We start from the raw sequence: 22,030 nt of genomic DNA on the forward strand, positions 1-22,030 counted from the left end.
AACCAGCTTGACTATGAGAGGATAAATTGAAGTCTGGGACCCTTGGAAGTAAAGATCACTTCCAGTGGAAGGGACGTGGAAAGTTTTCATAAGAGGTCACATTTGGACTGAGACTGAGGCTTGAAGGGAGAGAAGAGTTTGTCAGTCCAAAAAGGAGAAAAGACATTTCAGGCATGCCTGGCAGAGGGAACTCCATGAGCAAGAGTCTGGAGGCAGTCAAGTGGTGGTGGGTTGGGGAAAGGGCTGGTTTCATGATGTACCTCAAGTGCAGGGTTTGAGGGAAGAGGAGCTAGAGAGGGGGAACTAGGGGCTGCCTCCCATAGGGTTTGGAATTGATCCGTGCGTTTGCGATCCTAACCTAGAGGGGGTCCCAAATGAGATTTTCAATAATCTGCAGTGAAATGAGAGAAAAGTGGAGATAATGTAGTGCAGTTTTCAGAAAGCTAAATTAATTCAACTCAAAAGACTTTTCTGTATTTGGAGTTTATTATGTCCTTATGGGTATGGGGTTCAAATGATCTTTCTTTAATGAAATAGGAGTGAGAGATTTTTAAAATTCTCTGATCTCAGAAAAATAAAAATATTTGTGATCTCTGACTGTTGCCCTATTTAATTATTTAAACATTGTCTTCCCCATCCATGAAATTCCAAAGTCTGGAGACTGTTGTGTTAGGGGCCAGGGAAATTTTAATAAAATATGGATATAATTAAATGGATGATTTTAAGAAAAGTGCTCTAGCAGTCTCAGGTGGCAACAATGTGGAAGGGCCCACATGGTGATATGGAGTCCAGTAAGGTAACTACGATGGCAGTGAGGATGGGTATGGAGGATATGAGAGATAGGTCTAATGATAAGGACAGGGCAAGGGGAAAGTGAAAGTGATTGAGAGGTTTGATGCCCAAATGGCACTACCACCACCCTGGCCAACCATTTTGGGTGCTTAACATAGATTTAAATCCCTTTATGCTCATTACCCCAATCTTTTTAGACTCCCAGCAAACACTCCCAGCCCGTGCTAACCTCTTAGAAATTGTTGGGCTAAGAAAACCCCAAGAAAGGCCAGGGACCTCTAGTCCAGGTCCTAGACACTAGCACTCACACACACATTCACTCATGTGTATAGCCACAAACAGAATTTACACATGTGTTTGTGCACACTCTCAGTTCCACATACACATGCATAGACATGCCATTCAAGCTTGCATACACACCCACATAGAGACAAACACATGCAAATGCACATGCACAGATAGTTCACAGCCACAAGCATGTAAACTCACATACAAATGCCTGTATGCACATACAGAAGTAGGCACACTTGCACATTAACACATGCCTTCCCATGCACAAGCACAGCATGCAGATACACATGGACCCAGGAACATACACAAAATTATGTAGTCATACAGAAGCACGCACCCAGTGCAAAGAAATGTGCATGCACATGTACACAGAGGGCTGTGGCAGATGCCAATCAACACATGGTTAGATCTCAGGGAAAGGAGGCAGCCTGCCAGACCACCACACACACTTTAGCTGAAAGGGCCCTTTTAGATCATCTAATTCAACCTTCTTGGAGTTCTGATGGGAAAACTGAGTCCCTGGCATCCCACACCATATGGAGCTCTCCCTCAGCTGGGGAGGCATGAGGAGTGGGGAAACAGAAACTTGGGTTTGAATTCCACATCCCTACCCCCACTCAACACACACACACACACACACACACACACACACACACACACACTAGCTGTGTGCCTTTGAGCAAGTCCTCTCAGTTTCCTACTCTGCAAAATCAGTGCCTGCCTCACAGAGATGTCACGAGGATTTGGGGAGGTTGTCTTTAAAGTAACCAGCATGAAGTGGGTGGTCAACACACATGACTTGTTAGAAGCAGATTTCCGAACTGTATACAGAGCACCAAAGCAAAGAACAACTATCTACACTAATAAAAGAGAAACATGGTAATTGGCATACGACCGCTACCCTTTTCATTGGCTAATCAGCGAGATATGCAAATTAACTGTCAGCCAAGATGGCGGCTGGCAGCCAGGCAGCTTGAAACTAACATGAGGCTTGCTTGCCTCAGTGACGGAGGATCGTTGGAGGAAACCAACGTTCCCTGCCTGCGGCTGCAGGCCTCTGAGCGGGCAGTTTAAGAAACATTGTAACAAATACTGCCAGACTTCAGCCAGCAGATTCGCAACATTGTAAGCAAAGGCCAGAAACCTACTTTCAGCCGCGGAGGCCTAAGAGCTGGAGCCAAGCCTCAAGGTAAAGCTGGCCCAGAATAAAAAAAAAAGAAAAGAAAAAAAGGAGCGGTTGGGAACTTCAGTCACTCCCAGCCTGAAAACAGCCCTCAGCCCCTCACCCAGACTGGCCAGGCACCCCAGTGGGGACCCCCACCCTGATCCAGGACACCCTTCAGGGCAAACCAGCCGGCCCCAACCCTGCACCAGGCCTCTACCCTATATAGTAAAAGGGTAATATGCCTCCCGGCACCGGGATCAGTGTGACAGGGGGCAGCGCCCAAACCCCCTGATCGCCCTGTGGCTCTGTGAGTGACAGGGGGTGGGGACCCAACCCCCTGAGCAGCCCTGCTCTGTGCCTGATAGGGGGGAGCTCCCCACCCCACCCCCCACGGGCCCTGCTCTGTGTGTGATGGGGTAGAGCCATAACCTCCCCATCGGCCCTGCCCTGAGTGTGAGAGTGGTGGCGCCCCATCCTCCTGATCGGCCCTGCTCTGTGGGTGATAGAGGGCGGTGCCCCAACCCCCTGGTGGGCCCTGCTCTGTGTGTGACGGGGGCAGCGCCCCAACCCCCTGATTGGCCCTGCTCTGTGCGTGACAGGGCGTGGCGCCGCAACCTCCCCATAGACCCTGCCTTGAGTGTGACAAGGGATGGTGCCCCAACCCCCCAATCGGCCCTACCCTGAGAGTGACTGAGGGTGGCATCACAACCTCCCAATCTGCCCTGCTCTGTGCATGACGGAGCGGTGCCCCAACTCCCCAATAGGCCCTGCTCTGAGCCCGACCAGGGGCTGCACCTAGGGATTGGGCCTGCCCTCTGCCACCCGGGAGCAGGCCTAAGCCAGCAGGTCGTTATCTCCCGAGGGGTCCCAGACTGCGAGAGGGCACAGGCCAGGCTGAGGGACACCCACCTTCCCCCCCCCCCCCGAGTGCACAAATTTTTGTGCACCGGGCCTCTAGTTATTCCATATTTGGTAACTCCAGAGTTAAGGTCTCAGGTCATATCTGCTCTTTTGCTACAGCCTCCACCCCCAACTCTCTACTCTGGACTTGCTTGAGCCTAGGATGAGAAGCGATCCATTTTGGAGCTGAAGGAGACACCTTAGAAGCCAAGGATACTTGAAGGTGGCAAGAAGTCAAGCCAGGGCCCAGGACTGCTTTGAGCTGCATTGGGGTTTAGGGGCAGCCAAGGGACAAGATGCTTGGATGTGAGATGAACCCAGTATAAATAGTTCCATACATGTCTGATGTGTCTTCCCTGGAGATCTGTGGGTCCGGAGGTTATCTATGGTCTCTCAGAACAACCAAGAACACATATGAATGCCCCCATCCCAGCCTCACACTTTCACACATACACACACAGAACTGTTTATTTGATGTGTCCTTCTGCCCCCTTCCAGCACCTAGCATGGTGTTATGTATATAGCAAGTACCCAGAACATGGAACCTCTCTCATGTTACTCTCTTGTATCAAATGGGCATATCATGTCCTGGAGAGGACTGGCCTAGGAGGTGGAGAATCCAGCTAGAGCTCCATCTCAGCCATGACTTCTGTGTGACTTTGAGAGAGCAATACTAGCTGCTGTCCTTCAGTTCTTTCCTCTTATAAGGTAGGTAGATAGTCACACAATATCAAAGATGGAAAGGCCCGTAGAAGTCATCTGTTCGTCCCTCCAAACTACTGATGAGGAAACTGAGGCTCAAACAGGGAAGAGATGTGCCTAAGGCCATACAGGGGGTCAGGATACAACTGGATCTATACATGGTCTATGTAATAGACTGTAATCTCCCCTTATTTTGTGGCAAAATCTAAACATAACCTGTCTCTGGTAGTATCTAACAGCAATCACAGGCAGGGCATCTAGACACATGCCACACACACACGCGCACACATCCACACATGTGGTAATAACGCTGTCTTACCTACCCACAGTGCTTCTATGGGAGGCAAAGCAAATCATGCACAGTAAAGTCCCTGATAAACAGGGAAGTTTTATAGAGGTTAGCCTCCAAGTTGTGGTCCAACAAGGGACACCATGCTTTTTCTGAGTCATTGTCCTCACATACTTTAAAAAAAAAACAAAAAAAAACACCTCTCACCAAAATGAGTTTTATTTATATTTCCTACAGAAACAGTGATTGGTAATTCATGGCACTTGGTAATTTGTCTAGACACAAAAGAAGGCGTATGAAATAAATAAATGCCATTTTGAAGAGTCTTCTGTCACAATTTCAAGATAGGCCTGCTCAGCCAAATCTAATACTATTCCTTCAGTACTTTATAAATGGAATTTTCTTCTACTTGTATCTATTTCCTGGGGCTTATGGACCCATTCATATTTTCCATATTTAGAATCAAAGGTTCCTTTCTGAAGAGATCTTAAGTTTAAGGTAAAACATGGCCCAAGTCCCTGAATTTTCACTTTCTTTTCGCTCTTCAATATCTGTGAAATCTGAGGAAGATATAATCCCATTGATTGTGGAATTCGGCAACCTGCCTTCTGATAAATTGAGAATTATGGGGAAAGAGAGATGCAAACACCCATCCAAAAGAATGATCCAGCCATATTGTAAAATTATTCAGAATTATTTTAGGTATATGTTCTGTGGGGTCCTTGCCTCTTCTCTTAATTTCTATATACAGACAAACACTATTCATTTGGTCCATTTGGCAAGTGACTAAGAATTTATCCACTTGGTGTTTTACGATCTTCATTAATATTGATCAGATCTGTGAAATCTCTTGAGATGCACTGTGGGATTTTTTTTTTTTCAGAGCCAGTCTTCTGTAATAAACATGTGAGTTTGGTATAACTGTGGAGAGCTGTTCATAGAGTCGTACTATTCTCCCATGAGGTCTAGCTGATGTTGTAATGACAACCTTGGGAGAAGTTTGTTGCAGTTAGTATCAAGTTCATATGTAGCTTCATCATAAGCCACCTCTTCATCATTAGGGTCTACTGTGGTTTTATCATACACTCAGTGGTTGTTGGGTATGGACTTTGGTGGAGCCTTATTACCAAGAGCCTATATCTCTTTTTTTAAGTTTTTTCTTAGCTGCCAACTTTTCCTTCTGCTGTGGCTGTTTCCACCACATGAACATTACGTGTCACCACTGTTTGTTCTTAATCTCCAAAATGTTGAAGCCTGGAGGAAAGGCAGAGGCTTTTAGGAGTTGGACCCTGCTTTCTGTTGTCCCATCTTCAATGACTGCAACCTCCTGAGGTTCTTCGGTAGCACCTTTGCATTTCTTTCTGCTGCTGCCAGCCTTCTCTTTGGTGTTTGCTCCTTGGAGTCTGTACAGAAAACTGGTCTCACACACTTAGTCACACATCTGAGTGTATATGTGTATGAGGGTTCTCCTGTATTCACCCAAGGACACATTCTCAAGTATCCTCTCCTGTTCATGAGCTCCCACGGTGTGCATGGGACTTTCAGTTGGCTGCCTGGGCAACTGTTCACATGGGTGTGTGCTTTTACATCCCCTCCACAGGCTCATCTTCATGCACATACATATGATCATATAAATCATGTTCTCAAGTGTGCTTGTTCACACCCTGGGCCCTCACTGTACCAGACCAGCTTATAGATTCCCAATCTTTGCCTGGAATTAGCATGGCAGGATATAAGGTGAGAGTGTGACAATGACTGGTGATTCAGCAGTTCTGTTCCCAGTTCCCAAGATGTCTCTACTTTTCCAGATCTTTGCCCTTGTCATCCCAAGCAAGATCAATTTGCCACATGTAGTGCGTATTTTCTGTAGGAGGGGCAGGAGGGAGTGTAGAGAATTTAGAAGAGCATATGAATGCATAGAAACCCTTAAATACTTCTGAATGCCATTCCCACATTCCATGTAGACATCTTCTTTACCAAGTGGATGGCCAGCCATTGATGCATACCTCCAATGATGTGGAGCTCACCACCTATTCAGATAGCTTGTTTCATCTTAGGATACTACCATAGATACCTTAACCAGCCTGAGTTTGGGTGTGTATATCTGAGACTGGTACAAATGGCCACCTCTCAATTACTGGGTCCAAAGAAAGGAGTTTTGACATAGATCCTCAAGTCATGGCAAAACCACTTAGCAAGAGCAGCATAGGGCCATATATCCCAAAGAAGGAGGTTTCACCTCCAGGACCCCTTTCTATGGTTCCACAGCCCAGTCAAATAATGTGTCAGTTGAGTGTTGGGTACTGGCTCCCGACATGGGTGAAAAATCCGCACTGGGGATTGTTCCTGTGTGGCTAATTATAAATCACCTAGATGCTAACATATGCTATGTATCTATGAAACATAGGTCCATGGGCTGAGGGGAAAGAATAGGCTTTCGCATATATGGACTTAAAGAGAGCTGTGAGTTCGTTTCTGGGCGATCTAGGAAGCTTTCTCAGTAGAGTTTCCCGGTTCAGAACAGAAGGCAGCTTGGTGTGGCTGAAAGAGCATTGAACAAGGAGTTAGACTGACCTGGATGTAATGTCCACCTTTGCCACATCTAGGCTGAGTAGTCTTGAAGAAGCCACCACTCCTCAGTGGATTTGCCACTGCTACAAGCCTGGCACATGGTAGATGGGAAATCGGAATGGAATCTGGAGGGATGATCCATAAAGGAAAGAAGAAGGGAAAGTTCTTCAAGGAAGAGTAAAGTTAGAGATAGGAGAGGTAGAAGGCACAGAGCCAGGAGACTTGCCATGGATGTAAGCATTGAGTATGAATGGTCATGGGAGAAGGGGCCAAAATGAGACATTTGCAAATTTGTGTGTGGGAGCTCGACCTTGGTGTTCTTGATGCAGTGAAAAGACCAGGACCTCTAGAATAAGAAGACATGATGTCAAGCCCTTTACATCTGAGCCACAACTTGCTAGCTGTGTGCCTTTGAGAAAATTACTTCATCCTCCAAGCTTTAGTTTCTTCTCTGCAAAATGGAGCTAATAATAGTACCCACCTCATAAATTGTTATGAGGCTTAAGTGAATTCATATGTATAAACAGCTTAGAAAAGTACCTGGTCTGCAAGCATTAACCATTGTTATTATTTATATACTGAGAAAAATTATAATTCCTACCTCATAAGGCTGTAGTGAGGACCACATGAAATAATGATGGTAAAGCTTGTTGATATGTTTTCTTGTTGTTTTTTTAAATCTTGAAGGAAATGGGGGAGGGGTTCCTTGGGCTGAGAATAGCCTTCAGGAATTCATACTTTTACTCGTTCAACCAAGCAATATGGATTCAGGCTCTACTATATGGCAGGCTCTGGGCAGATCTATAATGGTTAGCAAAATTGTTGTAGGTCCCTACCCTTGGAACTTTCTGTCTAGTAGATACAACATGAGAGTTTTTCCTCACTCACAACCCCCAAGTACCCTGTAGGTAGGTATGACTGATTTATTCCAGAAAATGTCAGGCATGAAACTTTCTGATTAGTTAGCATTTGTAGTCTCTCTAACAGCAGTATGTGGCAATCCCACCTGGCTGGCAAGGTAAAGGGATGGCAATACTGGCATCCAGGGTACTTCCTGCATCAGCACAGCCTGGGTATGGGTATGGGAAGTTCACTCCTAATGCTTGCCTCCCTTCCCCAGTTGTCTATCTCAGCAAAATGGGTGTAGCTTGCTCAAGAGTCATCTGAGATTAGACAATGTTTGTTTTGAGCAGTGGGAGAGATGGAGATGAGCCCTTGGTAGGTAAGATGGGAAGTAGGAAGCAAAGCTTTGACTCTGACATGTCTCGGACACAAATTATTTTTTAAAAATATAATTCACTATATATCCTTTTATTTTTTGGAGTTTTTCTTCTATGACTATGTATCGATAATTTATTTTTATATTTGTTGATTATAAATAACTAATTGTATAGAGGAACAAAATAGAAAGACATAAAATAATAAAAATGCTAAGATACTTTTTTATTTATATAATGCTTTATGCTTATAAAATATTTATCTAATTCATTTAACTTTTTACACAGTTTTTACTTTAAAATGTCCTTACAACAAATATCTACACAAAAACTTGTACATAAATGTTCAGAGCATCATTATTTATTATAGTAGAAAAGTAGAAAAAACCCAGGTGAGTGGATAAATGAAAGGGGTATATACAAACAATGAAATATTATTCAGCTATAAAGAGGAATGAAGTAATGATACATGCTACAACATGGGTGAACCCTGGAAACATTATGCCAAGTGAAAAAAGCCACTTATAAAATACCACATATTGCATGATTCCACTTATATTAAGTTTCTAAAATAGTCAAATTTCTGGAGACAGAAAGTAGAGTTGCCTGACAATTGGGTAGGGTGGGAAGCAATTAGGGGTTACTGCTAATGGGCATTGCCTTTTTTTTTTTGAAATAATGCAAATGTGTTAAAATTGTGATGATGGTTACACATTCTATGACTATACTAAAAATCATGGAATTGTACACTTTCAGTGGGCCATTTGTCTGATATTTGAATTAAATCTCAATAAAGCTATTTTAAAAAATATGCCTACATCGTTTTCCCCAGAATCCACCAGCTAAATTTCCAGGCACTTCAGTTTTTTTTTCTTTATTGATTAAGGTATTACATATGTGTCCTTACCCCCCCCCCCCATTCCCCCCCAACCCCCGCTCATGCTCGCACCCCCCCCCCCTGGTGTTTTGTGTCCATTGGTTAGACTTATATGCATGCATACAAGTCCTTTGGTTGATCTCTCCCCCTTACCCCACCCTCCTCTGCCTTTCCTCTGAGGTTTGAGTGTCTGATTGATGCTTCTCTGTTTCTGGATCTGTTTTTGTTCATCAGTTTATGGTGTTCATTATATTCCACAAATGATTGAGATCATGTGATATTTTTCTTTCTCTGACTGGCTTATTTCGCTTGGCATAATGCTCTCCAGGTCCATCCATGCTGTTGCAAATAGTAGGAGTTCCTTCTTTTTTATAGCAGCATAGTATTCCATTGTGTAGATGTACCACAGTTTTCTAATCCATTCATCTGCTTAGGCTGATTCCAAATCTTAGCTATGGTAAATTGTGCTGCTATGAATATAGGGGTGCATATATCCTTTCTGATTGGTGTTTCTGATTTCTTGGGATATATTCCTAGAAGTGGGATCACTGGGTCAAATGGGAGTTCCATTTTTAGTTTTTAGAGGAAACTTCATACTGTTTTCCACAGTGGCTGCACCAGTCTGCATTCCCACCAGCAGTGCATGAAGGTTCCTTTTTCTCCACATCCTCGCCAGTACTTGTCGTTTGTTGATTTGTTGATGATAGCCATTCTGACAGGTGTGAGATGAACAGCATTGTCATTTTGATTTGCATTTCTCAGATGATTAGTGACTTTGAGCATGTTTTCATATGCCTCTTGGCCTTCTGTATGTCCTCTTTTGAGAAGTATCTATTTAGGTCTGTGGCCCATTTTTTGATTGGACTGTTTATCTTCCTTTTGTTAAGTTGTATGAGTTCCCTATAAATTTGGAGATTAAACCCTTATCGTAGATAACATTGGCAAATTTGTTCTCCCATGCAGTGGGCTTTCTTGTTGTTTTGTTGATGGTTTCTTTTGCTGTGCAGAAGCTTTTTATTTTTGATGTAGTCCCATTTGTTTATTTTCTCTTTAGTTTCCATGGCCCTAGGAGCTATATCGGTGAAGATATTGCTTCAGCATATGTCTGAGATTTTGCTACCTGTGGTTTCCTCTAAGATTTTTATGGTTTCCCGTCTTACATTTAAGTTCTTTACCCATTTTGAGTTTATTTTTGTGTATGGTGTAAGTTGGTGGTCTAGTTTCATTTTTTTGCATGTATGTGTCCAATTTCCCAACACCATTTATTGAAGAGACTGTCTTGACTCCATTGTATGCTCTTGCCTCCTTTGTCAAATATTAATTGAGCATAGTGGTTTGCGTTGATTTCTGGGTTCTCTATTCTATTCCATTGGTCTATATGTTGGACAGAAATTCTTACTTTGAGTTCAGCTTCTTTGGTGCCAAAAAAATATCATGGGGGCTGCTGGGGGTGGGTGGATTGGAAGACCATACTTGACAATATGGCTTGTGGGAAAGGCTGCAGATCGGTATTGCTAGGTTTGTTCCCCCTCTCCCCCCAAATCACTAGAGAAAGTTAGAACCAATATTAGCTAACATTCATAGAGCACATATTATGTGGCAGGCACTATTCCAAGCCCTTGGCATGTGTTAACTTATTTCACCATCACAATAACTCAGCAAAGCATCCTAATTTTAGTGAAACACAGGAAGTTCAGTAATTTATCCCAGGTCATAGAGCTCTTAAGTGACAAACTTGGAAATTTAAACCCAGGCAATCTAGGTCTGAAGTCCATGTTCTATCCACTGTATTTATGTAATCTGTGCCTCAGTTTCTCTACCTATAAAATGAGGGCGTTAGATTGGTTTCTCTCTCAGAGTCCTTCTGGCTCTGGCACTCTCATTATATTTTTCTACTTTTTAAAAAAATATATATATTTTATTGATTTTTTTATAGAGAAGAAGGGAGAGTTAGAAACATCAATGAGAGAGAAACATCGATCAGCTGCCTCCTACATACCTCCTACTGAGGATGTGCCCACAACCAAGGTACATGCCGTTGACCAGTATTGAATCTGGGACCTTTCAGTCCGCAGGCAGACGCTCTATCCACTGAGCCAAACTGGTTAGGGCTATTTTTTTACTTTTTAAAATTGGATTTATTGAGGTGACAATGGTTAATAAAATTATATAGGTTTTAGATGTACAATTCAATAATACATCATCTGCATATTGTATTGTGTGTTCGCCACCCCAAGTCAAGACTCCTTCCATCACCATTTATATCCCCTTTACCTCTTATACCTCCTCCCATCCCTCTTTCCCTCTGGAAATTACCATACCGTTCTCTGTATCTATGGGTTTTGTATTTTTTGCTTATTCCCTTCACCTTTTTCACCCAGCCCCATAATACCCCTGCTCTCTGACAGCTGTCAGTCTGTTGTCTGTATCTGTGAGTCTGTTTCTATTTTTTTTCTTAGTTTATTTTGTTCATTAGATTCCAAATATAAGTGAGATCATGTGATACTTGTATTTCTCTGACTGGCTTGTTTCACTTAGCATAATGCTCTCCAGGTCTACCATGCTGTCCCAAAGGGTAAGATTTTCTTCTTCTTTTTTTTACAGCTGTATAGTATTCCACTGTGTAAATGTACCACAGCTGTTTTATCCACTCATCTACTGATAGGCAGTTGGGCTTCTTCCAAATCTTGGCTTTTGTAAATAATTCTGAAATGATCATAGGATGCATATATTCTTTTGAATAAGTGTTTCAAGTTTCTTTGGATATATTCCCAGAAGTGGAATCATTAGATCATAAGGGAGTTCAATTTTTAATTTTTTGAGGTAACTCCACACTCTTTCACACAGTGGCTGTACCCATCTGCATTCCTACTAACAATGCATGAGGTTTGCCTTTTCTCCACATCCTTGCCAACACTCGTTGTTTATTGATTTATTGATGGTAGACATTCTGACATGTGTGATGTGATATCTCATTGTAATTTTAATTTCTCTGGTGATTAGTGACTTTGAACATCTCTTCATATGTCTACTGGCCATCTGTATGTCCTCTTTGGAGAAGTGTCTATTCAGGTCCTTTGTCTATTTTAAAATTGGATTGTTTGTTTTTTTGGCATTGACTTTCATAAGTTCTTTATACGTTTGGGATATTAACTCCTTATCAGCTATATCTTTGGTGAATATGTTCTCCCATACACTGGGTTGTCTTTTCATTTTGTTGATGGTTTCCTTTGCTGTCTGGCACTCTCATTATATTTCATATATACTTCTCTAAACTTCCAGGCCAAGTGAAAAAAAAAAAAAAACCTGCTCCCCAAATGTCAGTGATTTCCACTCAAGGTCCCTGGGGAGGAGAGGGAAGCCTAGGTCATGGAAATGAGCCTGCACTGGAGGCCAGCCCTCCCAGTGGCCCCAAGGTCCTGAGAACAGCTGGAGGTTTGTGAAATTCTGGGAGCCACCAGGTCCAGGACCTGGTCTGCATTTCCAAGCCACCAGTAACAATAACAAGGAGCAACAATTCACTCCACCTGGGTTGGGATGTGGCGTCAGAGGTTTCACAGTGGGTTAGGGAAGTGGAGTTCTTTGACCCCACCCCTATCCCACCTCTGAGCTGCTGTGGCTGTAGGCTGTTACCAGGGATCTTAGAGTCCAATTGCACATGTAGTTCAAAGGCTGAGGCTGCAAAGGAGCAGAGGAAAGGAAGTCCTGCACTTGGGAAACAGGGCTTGAGGCCCTAGAAATGGGTATGGGCTGACTTTCTCTGGCCTTCCCTCTACCCTGGGTTGGATCACTCTGGGAACTTGAGAGAAGAATGTGGTATAATGATATAATGCAGTAGCTGCTAGAAATAGGACACTAATGTGCTAGCCCAGCATAGGCCTCTTCTTTCTCTCTCTCTTAGCCTCAGTTTCCTCATTAACAACATGGGCAGAAGATTTCCTACTTTATAATTGATTGCAACAATGACATATCTGGGAAAGACCTGCCATTTGCAGGTGCTCAGCAAATGTGGGTTCAATTTGAGGAAAGTTGATTGGCTGCTCTACCTGATCCTGGGCCATAGCTTGTACCCTCAGTGTCCTTGTCTATAACATAAGAGAAATTGTACTTTCCTAGAGAGAGCCTAAAATTGGGAACATCCTGTGCAAGTGAAAGACAGTAGGAAACACTGATATTAGGACCCCGAAGCTCAGAAAGTGGGTGGTTTAGGTAATTCACCACTCCTCATATCCTCACACCTGGTTTAACTAGTCCAGAGTCTGGAAAAAAGACTCCATTCCACCCTTGAACCACTGCATCGCTCCCCTCCAGTCCCTTCCTGCATTCACCCTGTATAAGGCCCCTCTCCTGGAAGGACTCCCAAACTCTGGGCAGGAAGGAGAGTCCCTGTTGGCCAGTGGGAAAGTAAAGTCTTTGGGATATGACATTCCTGAGATTATCTAGAGAACCCTTGGGGGTTGTAGCTGCTAGCTTATTCTCCTTCATAGCCCAGTTCTTGTTTGCTGTGGAAGCGGGGAGGACAGTAGGCTGGGAAAAATGGAGCGGAGGTGGAGGGGCAAATGTTAGAAACTAGACCTGGAGAAGCCCTGTGGGTCAGGTGAGGAAATGAGGAGTGGGGAAGATGGAAAGGAGGCCCTGCTAGGACTGGCAGGAAGGAATTAATGTGAAAAGAGTCTAAGGCAGCAGGGATTTCTGTCACAGATTTATAAAATGATATGCAGATCAGCATTCTTGAGGCTATAGGCCAGGCACTCTTTTGGGGGTGAGTGAGTGGGTATTAGACCATGGTAGCCTTAGTGGGTAGGCAAGGGGAGTCAGGCCTTCTGAGAGGCCCCTCACTCCAAACTTGTAGGGATAACTCATATCCTCAGAGAGGAAATAAAGGGGAGATAGACCCTCTGGGGATTTCTCAAAAAAGTGATCCCAGACCCTGAGTTCTAGAAGACATTTCTTCCATTGCCATTTCCTGGCTGAGATTGTTCCTCACCCTCTTGTAATGGAAGGGTAAGAATTGTCAGAGACCCACCTATCAATATAGGCAACAAGTCTAAAGCCCAGCAAAGAATTGGTCAAAGTCACATGATCAGGCCAAATGCCTGTGTTGATCATTTCTACTCTGAACCAGGTCTCCTCTGTCTTTTCCAGGGAAAAGATTGGCATCCTTCAGGTCTGTAGCACCCCACTCCTAACAGACATCACAGCCTGAACATTAATGCATGATCCCAGGCCACTGGGATGGAATTTAAAAGTGGCCCCATGACACTAGTACTCTAATTTAGGACCTGGTGGTACACTCAATCCAGCCTCAGTGCATACACCACTCTCCATGTACCCAGCTGTCTCTACCCAGGACTCTGAGCACCTCTGAGGACCCAGCCTTTGTCTTATCTACACCTGTGTTCAGCTCAATACAGCCCCTATTCTAGGCCTAGCCTGGAGGAGTTGGCTGAGTGCATAGAGCACACACATACACTCATGCACACACAAGTGGCCAAACTCGCTGCACCCCTTCCCAGTGGAGAGACCCCAAGAGACAGAAGAGTCAGCTCCTGAGGAGTCTGGGGAGCCTGATTCTCAAAGTGGCCATAGTCTGTGTTGGAAGAACATGGACTCAGCCTGGGGACTGTGAGAACTCACTCTGGAGGAAGGGAGGGTGCTGTGAATAGGGCTTTGTGTGGCTCAGCTGAGAGGGCTGGGGGAGGCTGGAATGTGAAGAACGTGCTCTCATGACTGGCCTCAGGCTTGGGCCTGTGGCATAGGGCTGGCTGGGAACTGAGGGGAAGCACAGAAACCAGACAAAGAAAGGACAAAAAATGTCTTTAGGCTTGCCCTCAGCAAGATAAGGGCTGGTCATAAAGTACACAGGTTTAGCAGAGAGGATGGCTGAGAACTCCATGGTCTGGACAAAGCCTGTTAGTGGCATTTGCAGCTTATCTCCAAGCCACCCCTCTCAGACCTCCCAGCTTCTTCTGCAGCAACCAGCTTCTGCCCCATCCCCCTTTTGGCTCTCTCTTTTCCACTCTTTCAACATGATTACCTTAATCTCTCAAAAACTCCTGATCTGTCTTTTTATGTCTGGTCACTCTATCTGCCACTAGACTGCAAGCTCCTCAGGGGCAGGGACCATATCTGCTTCTGTGCAACTTTGCATTTGCAGGTCTACCATAGATAGCACCTACTGGGCAATTTTGAGCAGGTGCTCCACAGACCCCTCAAATCCAACAGGTCCAAATGAGATTCATTACAAAAGAAAGACCCCCTGTCCCCAACCACACCTTTTCATCTATTCCTTACTTCAGTTAATAGCCTCATCATCCATCTTAGTTGTCCAGGTTAGGAAGCGTGAATTCATCCTTGACTCCTCTCTTATCCTTCCATATCCTATCAGTGGCTTTGGTTCTAATCTTACCTAATGAAAGAGAAATATGCAAATTGACCGGCCCTCACTATGCCTGGAAACATCATCGGCACTCAAGTCACTCCAAGGTAGGCCCTGTGTGGGCCCTAAGCAGCCTAGGAAGGGCCTGATCCAGGGGTGGAGCTGGTGATCAGAAGGGTCTGGGGGTCCCCTGCCCAGGCCTGCAGCCTCAACCAGAGGCTGTAGGCCTGGGAAGGGGCGGAGCCAGAGATCGGAGTGAACAACAGAGGAAACACCTTTTCTGACTGCTCATTGGCTAAGCTCCCTGTATGCCACTGGTAATATTCTTAGTAACTTGGGTAATAAGAATCCAAAAAGGTGATCTAGGGTTTTTCCACCACACTCCTGGAGAAAAAAACGAATGTCCACTGCTAGAGGGCTAAGAAATGTCATATCCTGCCCTAGCTGGTTTGGCTCAGTGGATAATGCCTCAGCCTGCCCACTGCAGGGTCTGGGTTCAATTCTGACCAAGGTCATGTACCTAGGTTGCAGGCTCCTCCCTGGCCGGAGCCCAGGTCAGGGCTCATGCAGGAGGCAACCAATCAAAGTGTTCCTCTCACTTTGATGTTTCTCTCTGTCTTTCCCTTTCTCTTCCACATTCTTAAAAATCAATGGAAACATGTCCTCAGGTGAGGATAAAAAAAAAATAAAGAAATGGCATATCCTATGAAAGACACATCTTGAAAATGCCTAAAGAAAGTTGTCATTTTTTCATGGTGAAGGGACTAGAGTCCGTGTTGATGAAAACACCTTGGTGGCTGCGGTGACTGACAATGGCTGAAGCAGCGGGGTGATGGGGCTGGTGCCTTCCCCTTATCAGCCTGGTCGCCTCCCACAAAGGAAGGCCAGACTGTGGCTTACGCCCGCTCCCCAAGGGGAGCAGGGAGCGGGCCTAAGCCGTCAGTAGGACATCCCCTGAGGGATGTGAGAGGGGGCAGGCTGGACTGAGGGACCCCCCCCCCCAGTGCATGAATTTTGTGCACTGGGCCCCTAGTGTATAAATAGTTCATATCTTGGTTCCCTCCTTTCTTTTTTCTTTTTTTTTTTTAATAATTTTTATTTCTTAAAGTATTACAAAGAGTATTACATATGTCTCCTTGTTTCCCCCCCCCTTGACATTTCCCCAGCCCCTACCCCACCCCCCAGTGTCTTGTGTCCATTGGTTAATCTTATATGCATGCATATAAGTCCTTCGGTTGATCTCTTAATTCCCCTCCCCCCCAAACCCTCCCCAGGCTTCCCACTGTAGTTTGACAGTCTGTTCAATGTAGCTCTGCCTCTGCATCTACCCCTGTTCATCAGTCTATACTGGTCCCCATTATCTGTCCCAACCTCACTGGAGCAGTCCCAACCTCACTGGGGCCGTCTCAGCCTCACCGGGGCCGTTTCAACCTCACCAGGGCCGTCCCGACCTCACCAGGTTTCCTCCTTTCTATCCCACAGACCACTGGCCCGATCTGCGATCTGCTCTGGTGTCCCTATCTCTAGTTTTGTCTAACCTTCCCCACTCCCATTCCTAATCTATTCTTTACTCAACATATAGAGTGACATTCTATAAATATGACTATGTAAATCCCCTGTTTAGACCTCTTCAATGGCTCCCCAATGGGTTCACCATAAAGTTCAAGTTTCTTCATGTGACTTAGAAGGTTCTTCACAACCTGACCCCCACCTGCTGCTCCAGACTCATTTCTCACTCTCTGTTTGGCACTGTGCTCTCCAGCCAGACTATACATAGTTCCTCAAACCACATGCTTCCACATCTCCTTGCCCTTTGCTATGCTCTTCCTTCTGCCTGCCATACTCTTTGCCTCTTTATCTGCCTCATGAACTACTATTCATCCTTTGAGACCTGTTCTAAATGCTGCTTTCTTCCCGAAATGTCCTCATGACAATGCACTTGCACACTCAGCAACTAATTACTCCCTTTGCTCAGTTCCACAAGGCTTTATACTTTTATACTTTTCAATAGCATTCACATGCAACTGTGATGATTTGTGCACGTGCCCTACACCCCTCCCCCCAACTTGGCCATGAATTCCTCAAAGGCAAGGCACATGCCAGGTATAACTGAATCTCTGAGTACCCAGTACAGGGCTTGGCCCTGAGGAGGCTCATAATGAGTGAATGAATTACCCACTGGATGGGAAGACTGTCACCACTAATCCTGGTATTCTTCCAGAATGTCTGTCTACAAGAAGGAAACAAAAATAGATTTTACCTGGTAGCAGAAATTTCTGATACAAAAGTGCATGCCTCATTTTTTCCTGTAAGTCTCTGAGCTACCAAAATAGTGCCAGGATCAGGGTCCAAAGTAGAGTAGGACTCATAGTTCTGGCCCAGTCCTGGTTATTCTGACTGCAGAGAGAGAGAAAAAATAGGATAACATAAAATTAGCAGCTTCATAAACCCAAATTAGTGTAAGCTTGGTTCTGACATTTACTAACTGTGTGACCTTGGGTAAGTCATTTCACTTCCTCTGGGCCTCATTTTTCTCATGTGTCACATGATGATAATAAAGCCTACCATGCAGATTGATTGTAACAGTTGAACAAGGTCACTTATTTGTATCCTGTAAATTTAAAGCCAAGTTAGCTCCTGAACTTCTTTAATTCTGTTATACTTATGATAGGTAGGGGCAGGGTTGAAAAGAAGATAATTTAATATGAATAGGACCTCAGAACAGTCTGTTCCTCCCATCAATTCTTCCCCTAATTTCCTAGAATTGTCACATTTAGGACTCTCCTCCTCCTCCTTTTTTTTTTTTTTTTTTTTTTTTTTTTTTTTTTTTTTTACTAATTTTGTCCACTAGTGAGAATTATATTGACTTGCTGAATCTTAAATAGGTTCAATTTGTAGGTTTGTAGGGAAATTTCATATTTGTCTCTTTTGATTGGTCTTTCTCCTCTTTTGACACTTATCTCATTCCAGAATTTTTCATTTGCTTCACACTAACATCCCTCAAGGGCCTTGTCAATGAACACAGGGTGGGGGTTGCCTCCTATCTCTGCTCTCTCCTGTGGCCAATTATGGGTTGAAGATTCACCAGGTTGTCTTATGGTCTACCAGGATGGGTTTGACCTTTAGTCATTTTAGGGTGATCTAGGACTGAGCCTAATCTCCAAGGATTAGAGATCATTGTTGCCTGCACCTGGTGTGGCAATCATTGTTCAGAGGATAAGAGAGATAAAAAATATTGTGGCAAACTCTTTTCTGATAACCTTTGTTTGGTTCATAGGCTGGCTGCACAAAAGCAGAAGAGGCAAGAAGATCCTTCTATCTATAAGGAAAACCCTTTTTCCTTTCGTTCTTAACTATTGAATTAACATTTCTACCACTACTTTTTCAGAAAAAGCCACTGACATTGCTATCTAGCTATTGCAAAAGCCTCCTAGGAGATCCCCCTGCTTCCACTCTCGCTCTACAATCCATTCCCCACACAGCAGCGAGAATGATTTTTTTAACGCAGAAATCACATCTTGTCATTCTCCAGCTCTACACCCTCCAATGGCTACTTACTGTCATTTTAATCAAAGCCAAAATCCTCACCCTGGCCTCAAAGCCCTGCATAATTTGGTTCCCACTGTTCTCTTCAACTGCTGCCTGGAATCTTCTGCACCCAAATTGTCAGATTGCTGGTTCCTTCTTATCATTCAGGCCTCTGCTCAAAGTTTAGCTCCTCTGAGAAACCCTTTCTGACCACCATTTCTAAAGTAAAGCAGTCCCTTTATTCCTCCTGCCCTATCACTCCCTACCTCATCCTCTATATCTATATCTATATCTATATCTATATCTATATCTATATCATCTATATCTATCTATATCTATAAAAGGCTAAGTGACTGTCCGACCGTCTGACCTGTAGCTATGACACACACTGATCACCAGGGGGCAGACACTCAATGCAGGAGCTGCTGAGCTGTGGTGACTTGGCAGAGGCAGTTCTCCGGTGATGCACCCTGGAACTAGAGGGGAGGGAGCCTGATTCCAGGGTACGTCACCTGAGAACCACCCTCTTGCAATCCAGGACCCCTCAGGGGATGTCGGAGAGCCAGTTTCAGCCCGATCCCCACAGGCCAGGCCAAGGGACCCCACCTGCCAGAGGGAACCTGCTCACTCCACAGATGCCCTTTGCCCTTTGAGCCGCAGCGCTGCCCCAGATGGGGCCGGCTGAGGAGGGACCATGGGAGGTTGGCTTCAGGGCATGTCCAGCCTGTCTCGCCCAGTCCCACCCCGCTGGCCACCTTCTAATTAATTTCCTTTCAATGTGCATGAATCCATGCACTGGGGCACTAATATATACATTTATTGATTTCGTAGAGGAAGGAAGAGGGATAGAGAGATAGAAACATCAGTAATGACAGAGAATCATTGATCGGCTCCCTCCTTCACGCCCCACACGGGGGATTGAGCCTGTAATCCAGGCATGTGCCATGACCGGGAATTGAACTGTGACCTGCTGGTTCATAGGTTGACACTCAACCACTGAGCCATGCTGGCCAGGGCTTCATCCTGTTGTATAAAGTTTATCCTTCTTGGTTCTTAGTGATGTCAGAAATTCCTTATTTATTTATTGGTTTACCTGTTTAGTGTTTGTCCCTCCTCCACGAGGACAGTGGCCTTACCTGCCTAGATCACTGCTATATCCTTAACATCTAGCACAGTGCTTTGAAGGCCATTGGCACTCTATAATATTTATTGAATGAATGAATTTATAATGTGCTTTATAATTTTAAGAAGTGCTTTCAGGTACATTAATTTCTCACAAATCCTGTGAGGTCGGTATTATTACTATCCTAGTATTGTGGATTCAAAAACTGAAGCTCAAGAGGGATTGTGTAATCAATGACACATAATCAGTAAGTAGAGGAAAGTGGCCCTGAACTTGGGCTTGCCAATTCTAAATACTACTCTTTCTACCAACACACCTTGCTATACCAAGATTGGTATATGTTAAATCAATGCTAACTGCTCCTTTGAATAATCCTTATTTTCAGACCTTGGGACAGTATTATGAACTGTGAAGATTGTCTCCAATCCCCTGACTTGGGGCTGCTCCCTATGTGATGAAAGTGAACCAGAGGAGTCAGCCAGTGGAGTAGGAGAAAGTATTATGGTGTGGGCAGCCAGGAGTTTGGATTTCTAGGTTCCATTTTTCTCCACTTATACTTCATTTCCTTTTCTGTGGGCCTCAGTGTAGCTTTCTGTAAAATGGGAAGATTGAACTTGCTGCTTGCAAAGACCCCTTCCAGTTCTGACTTGCATGGATGTCTGAAATGCTTTGATTTCTTCTCTGTTTTCTTTGCAGTGCTTCCCGATGCAGCAGGGGAGGAAGAATGCTGGTAAGTGTGTGAGGTGGGGCTCACACGTGACATGCAATGGGACTTAGTTTCTCAGTGCTCCTAATGAGCTGGCTGATCAGGTTCCTGGGCAGTACAGCCAATGGCCTAGGTGTAAAATCTGGAGACATCCTCTCTGTCTCCCTCCAGTGGGCGTTTCCTGGACTACTTGGGCCTGGCCTTGTGGAAGTGAATGAGAATGCAGAGCTTCTTCATTTCTCAGATGGAGGGTTTTCTCTTGTTAGGGAGCCAAGGGAGGATTTCTCTGAAGAGCTACCAGCAAGTGGCAGCCACCCATATACTTCCCTTGTTCTCATAGGCCTTTTGTCCACTAGGAAGTATATTAGAGTTGGGAGGTATACTGGGAAAGGGAACAGGTAAGTGGAGGGTGAAGAAAAGAGACCTGACATTTGAGTCAGTGTCTTTGGTATCCCCACCATTTGATTTATCTGGAAGACTACCAAGAAGTTTAGTTAGGACTTGAGGCATATATATAGCCTTGAGAGAAAAAAATTCCCTCCTTTTTTTCTCTAACAAGTTTCTTTTAGCCTGACTGCCTGACTGCCTGACTGCCTGACTGCCTATCTGCCTTCTGCCTCTGGATTCCTACTTGGGTGTGGACAAGTGGATGCCATTCTGAGAGAAACTTCCTTTTGTTGAGGGGGACACAGTCATATAGGGGAAGATGACTGCTTTGGGGAGGAAGAGAAAGAAGGATACTGGCCAGGAATGCATTTACTGCCAGAGCCTGAACTTCTGGCATCATCCTGGCTTTGCTGAAGTCATCTAGGTCATCCTCCTTGCTCCAATCCTACCTCAGCCATTCCTATTGGCTCCAATTAATCAGAATGAACTTGTGACTTGAGTGAGCATGGCTTTTAGGTGGCAATAAGGATTGGGGACTTGTGTGGAACAGAAAAACACCAATTAACAAGTGACATGCTAAGGACCTGTGTGAGGTCCTGAAGACTTCCCCAAGTAGTTGCAGTTGGTTTAGGCACAGTCTTACTAGGAGGCAGAGAGGAGATCTGGTAACCTCCAAAGGACTTTTCCAGCTTAAGACCTTGAGTTCTTGGGTGGTGGCTGCTAAAAAGGAAGAAGAACCAACAGGGCGAGGTGTTTATTTGCATTGCCATGACAGCAGATGAGAGGGGACCTATTTTGAAGCAGGAACACTGCTTTGATCAGCACACAGCATACATCTGCTTCTTCACCCCACCCCCTGCCTCCTCCCTCATCATACCAGAGCTTCTTGCTGAGCACAGTTCCTGCTTTGCAACAGAGACTTGTGGGGGCACAAGATCTGTGGCCTGCCCATACTTGGGAAAGGATGAATTTCAGAGACACCAGCTGCAAAGGCTAAAAGGGAACCCCTCAGGCCCTGAAATAGTGACCCCTCCTCCAGACAAATGCATTTGTAGCTGCCAAGTTGCCTCATTAGAATATTTGTGCCACGCTAAGTTGCCAGT

At 44.7% G+C, this 22,030-nt stretch overlaps 1 pseudogene across 1 annotated transcript; it reads right to left on the reverse strand.

Annotated features, from left to right (window-relative positions):
* Nucleotides 1-4,393: 4,393 nt before the first annotated feature.
* LOC308511683 (ribosome production factor 1-like) lies at nt 4,394-6,135 on the reverse strand (annotated as a pseudogene). The gene is made up of 2 exons: nt 6,074-6,135; nt 4,394-5,542 (listed from the first exon to the last, which is right to left on the reverse strand). The product of its transcript is annotated as a ribosome production factor 1-like (transcript).
* Between the last annotated feature and the right edge of the window lie 15,895 nt (nt 6,136-22,030).

This window comes from Myotis nattereri (assembly GCF_964212035.1).
Source record: "Myotis nattereri genome assembly, chromosome: X".
In the NCBI taxonomy this organism is placed as follows: Eukaryota; Metazoa; Chordata; class Mammalia; order Chiroptera; family Vespertilionidae; genus Myotis; species Myotis nattereri.